Raw genomic sequence first — 9,390 nt, forward strand, 5'->3', positions numbered from 1 at the left:
TTTTTCAGTTTATACTGCAATATAACATATTTTAACATTAATTTGATTTCACAACTCTTCTTTGTGGTGACGTTCTATTATTATGTCTATTGTTAAGACCAGTAACATGGAAAGACTAAGAAAAAAACTGCTTCATTAATTTTGGATGTCTAGTGTGAGTTATCTAGGACCACTTTCAGACTTCATAGCATTAAAGCTATTTAGGGAAATTAAACAGTGGAAAATTTCAACTTCAAAAGTAAACAAAATCTGAAATATTTTGGCTCACAATTAAAATACTTCAGCAATGAAATACTACCATACTACCTCAAGCATCTGCAGTTCATAATCTTAATATTCCGCTCTTCCTCTGTAGCACAGGCTTTCTGAGCAAAACAACAGCAGTAAAAAGAGGTTGCTTTATCATACAGGCTCTGATTATAGTGTTGAAGAACATGTAGCCTGGCTGGAGAGCTCAGCCCATTAACAGATGTTAAGTGAGAGGGAAAAAAAATCAAAATACAGTTCCTTTAAGATATTGTGGCTAGCTATTTAAGATATTTTGATTCTCAGGTGCTTGGTTTTAAGAAAAATGGATAGAGAGCTTCTGTACATAAGAAAAATCTAGCTGAAGTTTTCACCATTGCTCAAGGTAAGAAAAGTAACATTCACTGAAGCTTGCACATTCAAAGACAAACTCCCATCAGCTTTAGGAACAGCCATGAGCACTTACCACTTCAACCAAGGGAACCTCAGAGACTTGGGTCAGGTGTCTAGAAAATGAGAGTACATGGTGAAAGCTGGGATCAGGCAGAGGTAAAGAACCCCTTCCTCACCATGGTGCACAGCCCTTCAGACCTCTCTCAGGAGATTGCACTACTTCTCACACTGCCTGCCTTCAATTAACACCTCCATCCCCAGTCTTCTGTCTCTTAAGGGCAGAAAGCCTGTGTTTTCTGCTCCCTTTTTGACCCCAGGTTTCAGGAGGAATTTTAGGCATTTTAACACTCAGATGAATAGGAGGACATGGGAATGGGGTGCTTTCTTCTCCTGCTATTGAAGTAAAGCTTTCAAGCTTTTTTTTCCCCTTACAATGAAGACAGAGGGTTTGAAGTAGCATGAGCCATCATAGTGGACAAAGGGAAGTGCCCATTCTTCCTCACAGGAGAGGATTCCCAACCCTGCCAGAGCTCTCCTCACTTCCTATGTTAGAGGTAGTCTGAAGTCAACTTGCACAAACTGCGTGCACCTTAAATATCTCGATCATCATCTCCATTCCTGTTTGATTCTACTACTTGCTAACCTGAACATGGCCCAAGAGGGCCAAGCCTCTCCACAAAAGTTGACAGGGGACTGACGGTGCCTTGAGTAATTTGTGAGAGATCAGTGAGTTGAGAAAAGCCAGCTGCTTGACAACAGGATTAAAGTTGTTAACCAGGTCTGTCTGTACAACCCATGGAAAATGTTTAGCAAATCAAAACAAGACTGAGAAGCACCAAAAGCAAGTGAGCATATAGTGTCAGTGCTCCTACTTCAATTTCCCAAATTCTGTGAAGATTTTCATAATTTATGGGGACCTAGGGTGGGAAAGGAGAAAATTAAAGAAAAGGGCACAATGACTGGATAAAAATGGGGAAGAAGGGAGGAAAAAAAAGTGGGAAAATAACTACAGGAGCTGGAAATTTGGTGTAGTTGAGAAGGCAGCGGGGCAAGGAGCAAGAGAAAAGAGGAAGAATTTCCTGGCTGGGGTGGTTGGATGAGTCCTGGCTGTCAGTCCATGCCTTGATGTTCCCCTGGGATCCCCCAGCCCATGCAGTGCCCTGACAACAATCCTTCCCACTTCCAGCCCAGCTACCAATTCTGGCGCGAAATGTGGGGGTCTGGCTACTCAGCTCCTCTACTTTCCCTGTGTTCCTGAACTCCCCTCCCATACCCATAAGACTTCTGCTTCATTTGCTACAGAAAGTGGGGGTGGGAAAGACTGCGTAGACTACACGGGAAAAATATTTTGTAGATAAGGTGAATAAAATGCCTATCTTTTAGCAGTTCTTTTTTCATCCTTCCTGCTGAAAAATCTCACTTGCACTTTGCAGTGGGTTGTCCCCAGCCACCCGATATGTAACCATGGCAAGAATGCACCTATGGAGGTAATAGTGGGTGTCTTCCACTCCATTGCTAACTTGGTGGCTGTAGTTATGGGTGGAGGTGTAGCCTAAACTGCATTGTCTTTGGTAGACAGATTAAAATAGTTATGATTGCAAAAGGAGAAACCTCCCTGAAGTCACTACATGTGATATAAGTGAGAGGCATGCTTTTGTACCTCCACATGGACATTGGCTGAGCAGGATGTAGGAAAAATCTCTAGGATTAGAAGAGAGGTTTGTGAATCAAATACAAGTTCACAGTGTACCATTAGCCAATTTCTTCATGAAATGTGGGTCCTCTGCTCAACTAGGCAAATAATCCACAATTCATTCCTTATAATGGGCAGATTCACACTAATGTGTGAGATTGATCATCAGAAAACTACATTAAAAAATGAGTAAGAAACAGAATGATCAATCTGATGATATTCAGGACTTGCCAGGAGTTGTTTAGAAGTGTTTCAGAAACTACAACAGATACTTAAAGAAAAATGAGAGACGAAGAAGCTTCAAAGGAATGCATTGAATACACGTATGTAATTTGCCACTTCATTTAGTAACCATTGCAAGATTTTCATGAACAGAAGCGTGTAAAAGAAGTTGCAGGATTCAACTATACATAGTCCTGAGACTTCTGAAGTAAACTACAGCGCTTGAGATTTTTCTGTTTAAACCTTGTCGAAATGCCTCTAATAGTGTTATTTAAAAAAAAAAATTAAAAAATAATAATAATAAAAAAAACTTAATCACGTTGAATATTTTCAGGCCCAAACATTGTGCTTGATTTATACGCTGTTATCCAGTTTTTGTCTAGTAACTGACAAACACTGAATGCTCTATCAATCTGGCACTGATGACAGTTTTGCCACAGGGCTTCCCAGACTTGGGAAGACTTAGAAGCTTGCTCTGCTTAGCTGCATGAAAGATGTAAGTGATCATGATTAGGTGGAAATGTTAACCTTCTTCGTGCCAGATCAATTAAACGACTGATCAGAAGAATCAGCCTACATTACATGTATGAATGCTTTAGCAAAATTCACACCAAAACTGACTTTTAACTTCATTATGCATTCTTTACCCTTTCCAAGTAATGGGATATCTTTTGTCCTGCTGCAGTAGGATGTACTACCATCACAGGATGGTAGTCCAATATTATATACTGGCCACACAGAAGGGAAGACAAGCTCCATGTAGGAGAGGAATACAATGCTGCTACCTATTCACATAGATTTCACAGTTCTCTGTACTGCAACCAAGTAATGTTAGGGATGAACAAACTTCTAGGAGTAAAACTAGACCCAGTCTAACTTCCCTTAAAAGGACTTTAAAAACTCCTGAGGTTGCACATGAAGTAAACTTTTTTCCCTTTCCAGTTGTGACATGCCTTTGTACTTTCAAACTGTGAAATGTCAAAACTACTTGTGAAAACTTAATTTTGAATTAGCTCCAAACTGTTCAAATTCACTTTCTAATCTAACAAAACTTTGTCTAACAAAAATTTTTCTCATTTATAAGTAATGAAGTTTAGAAAACATCCTATGTATAGATTATCAAACTAAACAGTGCTTTAGTCTACAGATAAAGTACTTTGAATCGCTGGCTTTTCTCTTTTTGTGTTTATACCAAAATTAAAAATGGATTATTATCTCAAAAGTTCACTAAAAGATATATTTTATAACAATATAGCAAAAATTGCATGGAATAATTTTTTGGTGAAAACTTGGATTTCCCCTCTATTACAAATTTTAAATCTTTTGAACTGAGCTGCTTGGTGAGCTACAAATGACTGAGAAAGTACTTGGAGGAAATATCACCCAGACTTGTCCATTTTCATACTCTTTCCAGGGTTCTGGTTTTGGTCACAGTTGGAGGCAGAATACGGCCTTACATGGATCTTGTTTTGATCTAGTAGGGCTGTTTTTTCCAATCTTAGAGTATTGTACTGCTTGGTGATTCTAGTACAGTGTGATCCTTTCCAGTTTTAGTGCGAGTGGGTATCTCCTAGAGTTTAAAAAATAGAAGCAACAGCATTTGACATTTTTTTCTTCTTCCTTTTTTTTTTTTTTTTCTGAAAGAAGAACAGGTGTACTCACTCAATGGAAATCCAGCAGGAATGTGTACAGAAAGGGTGCTCATTTGTATAAATGGTGTCCTCTCAGCCTAGTCATGTTAATGTATTTTATGCTGTCAAAATAATGACAAAGAAAGTATGATCACATGTATAGGAAGAACGAGTAGTAGGGAGATGTAGATCTGAAGTGTCAGAGTAATGCTAGTAAGAAAATAAAACAAACCAAACCAGAAAGTAAGAAGAAAGCTAATAAAACAAAAGGAAACTTGTATTCCTGGAATTACACAAAATATTACAATGATATAATGACAGTAAGACATAGAAGCATCTCTGCTGACCGGAAGAAGAACTACTGGAAGAAGCTAAGAAAACTAAATAAAGAGTTCATGGTACTGATGCCAGGGAAAAAAAAAAAAAAAAAAAAAAGAAGAAGAAACCTCCAAGAAAATACCATTGCATTTGGATTAGCAAATAAGAAATCAGAAAAATCCAAACACTAACAAAATTCAATTACTATAAGCAACCTACCTACACTTTGGTTGGTAGAGAGGGAAGAAGATAGTCCTATTTTTCAATCCATATTTTATGTTTGTACACACAAAACATAATGCAGTGTGCATGGCAAATGTATTACAATGTGATTGGGAAGCCTCTCTCAAGGCAGAAGTAACTTTTTAAACAGGGTTCTACACTGTGCATTGGGGAGCTGTTTTAAGTTCTGAAAAAAAAAAAATGAGCAGTTGCTTATCAGCCAGGTTGTTCTCAGATGCAAAAGCACTGAATTGTAACAACTGGAGTAACGTGATACTCCATCAAAAACACTGCAGTTGCTCCACAATACATGCTGATGTAGTTTTGCATTTGAAGTAAAATCACATTAGATGGAATGTCACAGGATGGTGATGCAACATAAATAAGATTATGCATTATCTTCAAGACTTCATTAAAATCATAATGTCATGAGGACCATGCAGATTATATTCACATAAGCAGTTTATTTGATTTTTATATCTCTGTTAATCCTTGTAGAAAATCTATTCAGCTAATCTTAAGGGAGGATGCGAATAAAATACAACCATAAACTACAACAGAGTCAAAACTATTTCAGAGAAATCTAAATACTTGTGACATTTGAAATTGTTCTGAGAGTCTGAATAACCACTGTTGATGGAGGAACAAGTCTTGGGAAACTCTTTTTTCCCCCTGTTGTAGTACAATATCATTTGGTATGTGCTACAAGTAAGAACTCAAGCACAAATCTGTAGGCTCTGGACTCCATGTTCACCTACAAGGCACTGAAGCACTCAGCACAATACAGTATGAAAGGCCAGATAAGCTTTTAATTTTTTTTAATTTTCTTTTTGGTCAAATTTGCCCCCAGCTTGCCATACAGATTTAAATAAACACTCCAAATAGAAGCTCAAGTTCAGGTCTTTCACTGAACTTAAGAACCTTAAGCGTGCAGTGTTCATGCAGATTCAAATTCAAAGCCTGACATATATTCAATCTTAGTTAAGACCTAGTTATTTTTGTTGGCAGCAGAATTGGTGCTAAAATCATAACACATTCCAGTTTTCTCTTTCTATTCCAGTTTAGTTTATGGATTATCTAAAAGGATGTCCATATACAGTTCAATGAAAGTTAACGGGTCAAGCTACAAGGTCCCTGAAACTTCACTAGTCAGATCTCAAAACTGTGTTTCCAACTAACTTCAGTGAATGCCTGAAAAATTGAGACACTAGTTTATTTGTTTAGGCAATAATTGTCCTTTGCCTCCAGAAAAGCGCTATAATTGCTTCTATGTTTAGAATCAAGATTGGTCTGTTAAGGCTGCTTGTCACAAAGTTTCACCTCTTTTTAGAACTGTTTATTCCCAGTACTCTATTTCCCAATTTAGTCCATTATGGAGTTTGATTGATGCATCTGCCTGACACGATATAGCAAGAACACTAGAATTCTTTATCAGATGCCTCAGGCAGTATAATTACTATATAAGGTTACAGTGACATTGTTTGTTAAAGGTTTATTGCCTGCCTTTCTGAGCAAACATTTTTATTTGTAACTATTGGGTTTTTCACTGTCTCAGTTTTGGGGGAAAAGACTATGTGAAAGTACATTAATGTAAAAAATACTTAGAGACCCACTCTTGTCCCTCGGCAGACACGATGTTCTGCTGGAAATTACTGCTGTTAGTGGGATTCATGTACACAGACGAAATTAAAAAAATAGTTTCTGGGTTTTTTTCATTGGCTAGAATAAGGCTCTGCGGTGACAGAAAATTTTGTGCTATTGCTTTATAGCCAGTACTCCAACAGATACTGTCTGTACAAGGAATGAGACAGGGCCATTACAGCTGCAGAAAAATAGACTGGGAAAGGGACTTAAAAATCATCTGGTCTTTCTCTTGCCCCAGGATATGATCAGCTCTAGTCGTGTTATTCCTGAAAACGTTTGTTGAGCTTGTACCTAAAGACCCTCCAGAGCTGGGATAACCGAAACTTCACCAGACAATCTTTTTTGGTGATTTACTGCCCCAAACTCACTACTTAGTGACTGAGAATGAATCTTCCTGGCTTCATTTCAGGTCTATTCTTTCTGGCCACAGCCAGCATGGGCGTGGAGGTCAGATAATTACTTTCCTCTTTGCTGCTCTTCATTCAAAAGCAGTGACACTGTAACTCTTTTGGGAGACCTGGTTGCACTCTCTCTCCTTAGCACCTGGAACTGGTTGTAAGGGACTAATCCACAGTTTAGGAAATACCGTTTAGAAATGGCCATGGTGGAATGGAAAAGGAGCAGGAGAGGAGATAAAATCTTCTTTGTGACTGAACTCGTTCCATTAGTTCTCTTCATCTCGCTCATTTTATCCCTTTCAAGTTTACAATGACTTATTCCTGTAGATAACTTCATACCTAAACATCTGGCTACAAGAGCTGCAAGAACATTTAAATCTCATTTAAAGTAAAACCGTGGCTTTTGCAAATATTGAACTCAACAGCCAAAATAACAAATAAATTCACAGGTGTATGCATATAAAACACAAAGCTGGTTTTACCAGCATTTTGTTTTTTCTAGACACTCTTTAAATATCTGCAAGTGTCCATTAATTTTCACAATAGTTTCTGGGAGTACCAACATTTTTATTATCCATTAAACAATGTGTTAACAATCATATTCCGTTGGTGCATTTATAATTTAACAGTTATAACCTGACAGACTTCATAGTAGGTTTCACAGCATTTACCAGCAGCCACCTGATATTTTTTATCCATTACTTTAAGTATATTGGCAACAAGAAAACACAAGTCTGCATTTCATTGCAAATTATTTAAATTTATGCTCACTAAACTGTGGCCCACTCTCAGGGACTATCAATACTAGCATAGCAAAAGAAAAGGCTGTTTGCCTTGCTGTAGAATAGTCCTAGAAAGGCTTTCTTAAAAAAACAAGAACAGTAAGTTAGGCAAGAACACCTTTTTTTCCAGGCAGTCAAAATCTACCTCAGCTCCTATGCCGCTGTCTGGTGCTCTTCTGTTGGTTTGGTCTGGGTTTCAGTGTTTGTGACAAAACATAACAATTTCCTCATTGTGGCTATTTTAAATTAAAACATCTTTGTTCCTATTAGCAGTTTTTTCAGATCTTGTGTGAATTACCTGTTCTAACATATCTTGGCTTGAAATTTCTCCTACTCTAACTCCCTCCTTCCTCACTGACTTCAGAAACTGTTGCTCAGTTCCCGTTTCCTCTCCCTGTCCCTCCCACTTGACAGCACCCTACCTCACATGCTCTCCCCAGTGTCACTTTATCTCCATAGTAAGGTTTGCGCTTTGGCCTTAAACTTCATTGCCATATTCTGTATTTTCATCCTTTTTCACATCCGTCAGAAATGTTCCAGTTCTTCATGGCGGTGTATAGCTCCTGAAATTTGTGTCCTACAATTTCGTAACTATCATTCTTTACTGAAATAACTGAAAAGATGTTAAAACATCAAGCTGTTTAGAGTCAGATATTAAACTTTGTGTCCATATTTCTTGAGGCTTTCAAGTCGATAGGAGTTCACCAGCATTTCATATGGGTCTTGTTGATTGCTTGGGTTTTCCCATTTGGTACCTGTTGTAGCCAAACAATCCAACAGAGGTCTGCCTCTTTCAGTATGTCATCTGGTCTGCCCAGCACAAATAGACATAAGGCTATGCTCAGAAAATTAATTTGGCCCTTGCTAAAACCTCTCAAAATTGCCTCCCTTCCCCCACTAGAACTAAACACTCAGTGGACATAAGGAAAAACACGAACTTACTGTATATGCACAATTTGCAGAAATAAAAGTGTTCTGTTGACTAACGTAAATCAGCATGGTTTGTTCAGAGGTGGTAGAGCCTCTTTAAGGTGATATCAATAGCAGCTAAAGAGTTGTCTCTGCATTTGTAAGATACTTTTCGAATCAAAACCACTGGATCCAAAAGTCTGCAGTGCCTTTTCTGTTCTTGTCTTAATCTTTTTCTTGCCATCTGATAATTCCACAGTCACTGTGAGTAGCCTCCCAGCTGCAAACACTGAGATCAAAGGATGTGGTATTGCCGAAAGTTGTTTGTTTAACAAAACATTAAGACATTTTACTCTGCAGTTCCAGCTCTAGGTGGCTGAAACTTTTAATACCTTCCAAGAAGCCTAAATTTCTATTTAAAATAATGGAAACAACTCACCTTTAGCAGAGCTCTCCTAGATCGCCCAGTGTCTCTGTTCATAGCTAAAACAAAAGGTGTGTTTTTAACAAGAGGGCCTTGATTGCTTTTTACTGACACTGTGACTTGTAGAAAATGACACCATTGCTGAGTAATGTGAGTCAGAATTTACGAGATTCAATCTCTATAAGCAAAGCTACTAGAAACAACAGAAGCAAACTATGCAAAAGATGAACAGTATGTCTGTTATCTGCACTAAATGTTATGCAAATTCATTTATCTTTGTGGGCTTATTCCTGGAATACTATGCCAAATATTTAGAGTCAAGTTTTTATCAGGAAACTCCTTCAAATTCAATGTGCCCACTTTATAAGGTTTCTCAGCTGATTTTATGTTGAGTTCTGCCTAACAAAACCTAGCTGTTTTCTTAGGAATGTGTAAAAGTATACACACAAATTGATTTATGCATCAAAGTTAAAATGGAAATTCTGTCTAATTTACAATAGAATATTTC

The 9,390-nt window shown here is 37.8% G+C and overlaps 1 long non-coding RNA gene across 1 annotated transcript in view; it reads right to left on the reverse strand.

Annotated features, from left to right (window-relative positions):
- Positions 1-9,015, reverse strand: part of LOC139827914 (uncharacterized) — a 32,006-nt gene extending 22,991 nt beyond the window's left edge. Inside the window, exon 1 of the long non-coding RNA XR_011739046.1 lies at positions 8,898-9,015. This is a non-coding gene — a long non-coding RNA (uncharacterized lncRNA). The remainder of the gene's footprint in view (positions 1-8,897) is intronic.
- Between the last annotated feature and the right edge of the window lie 375 nt (positions 9,016-9,390).

The sequence above is a fragment of the Patagioenas fasciata genome, chromosome 4 (assembly GCF_037038585.1).
Source record: "Patagioenas fasciata isolate bPatFas1 chromosome 4, bPatFas1.hap1, whole genome shotgun sequence".
Classification (NCBI taxonomy): Eukaryota; Metazoa; Chordata; class Aves; order Columbiformes; family Columbidae; genus Patagioenas; species Patagioenas fasciata.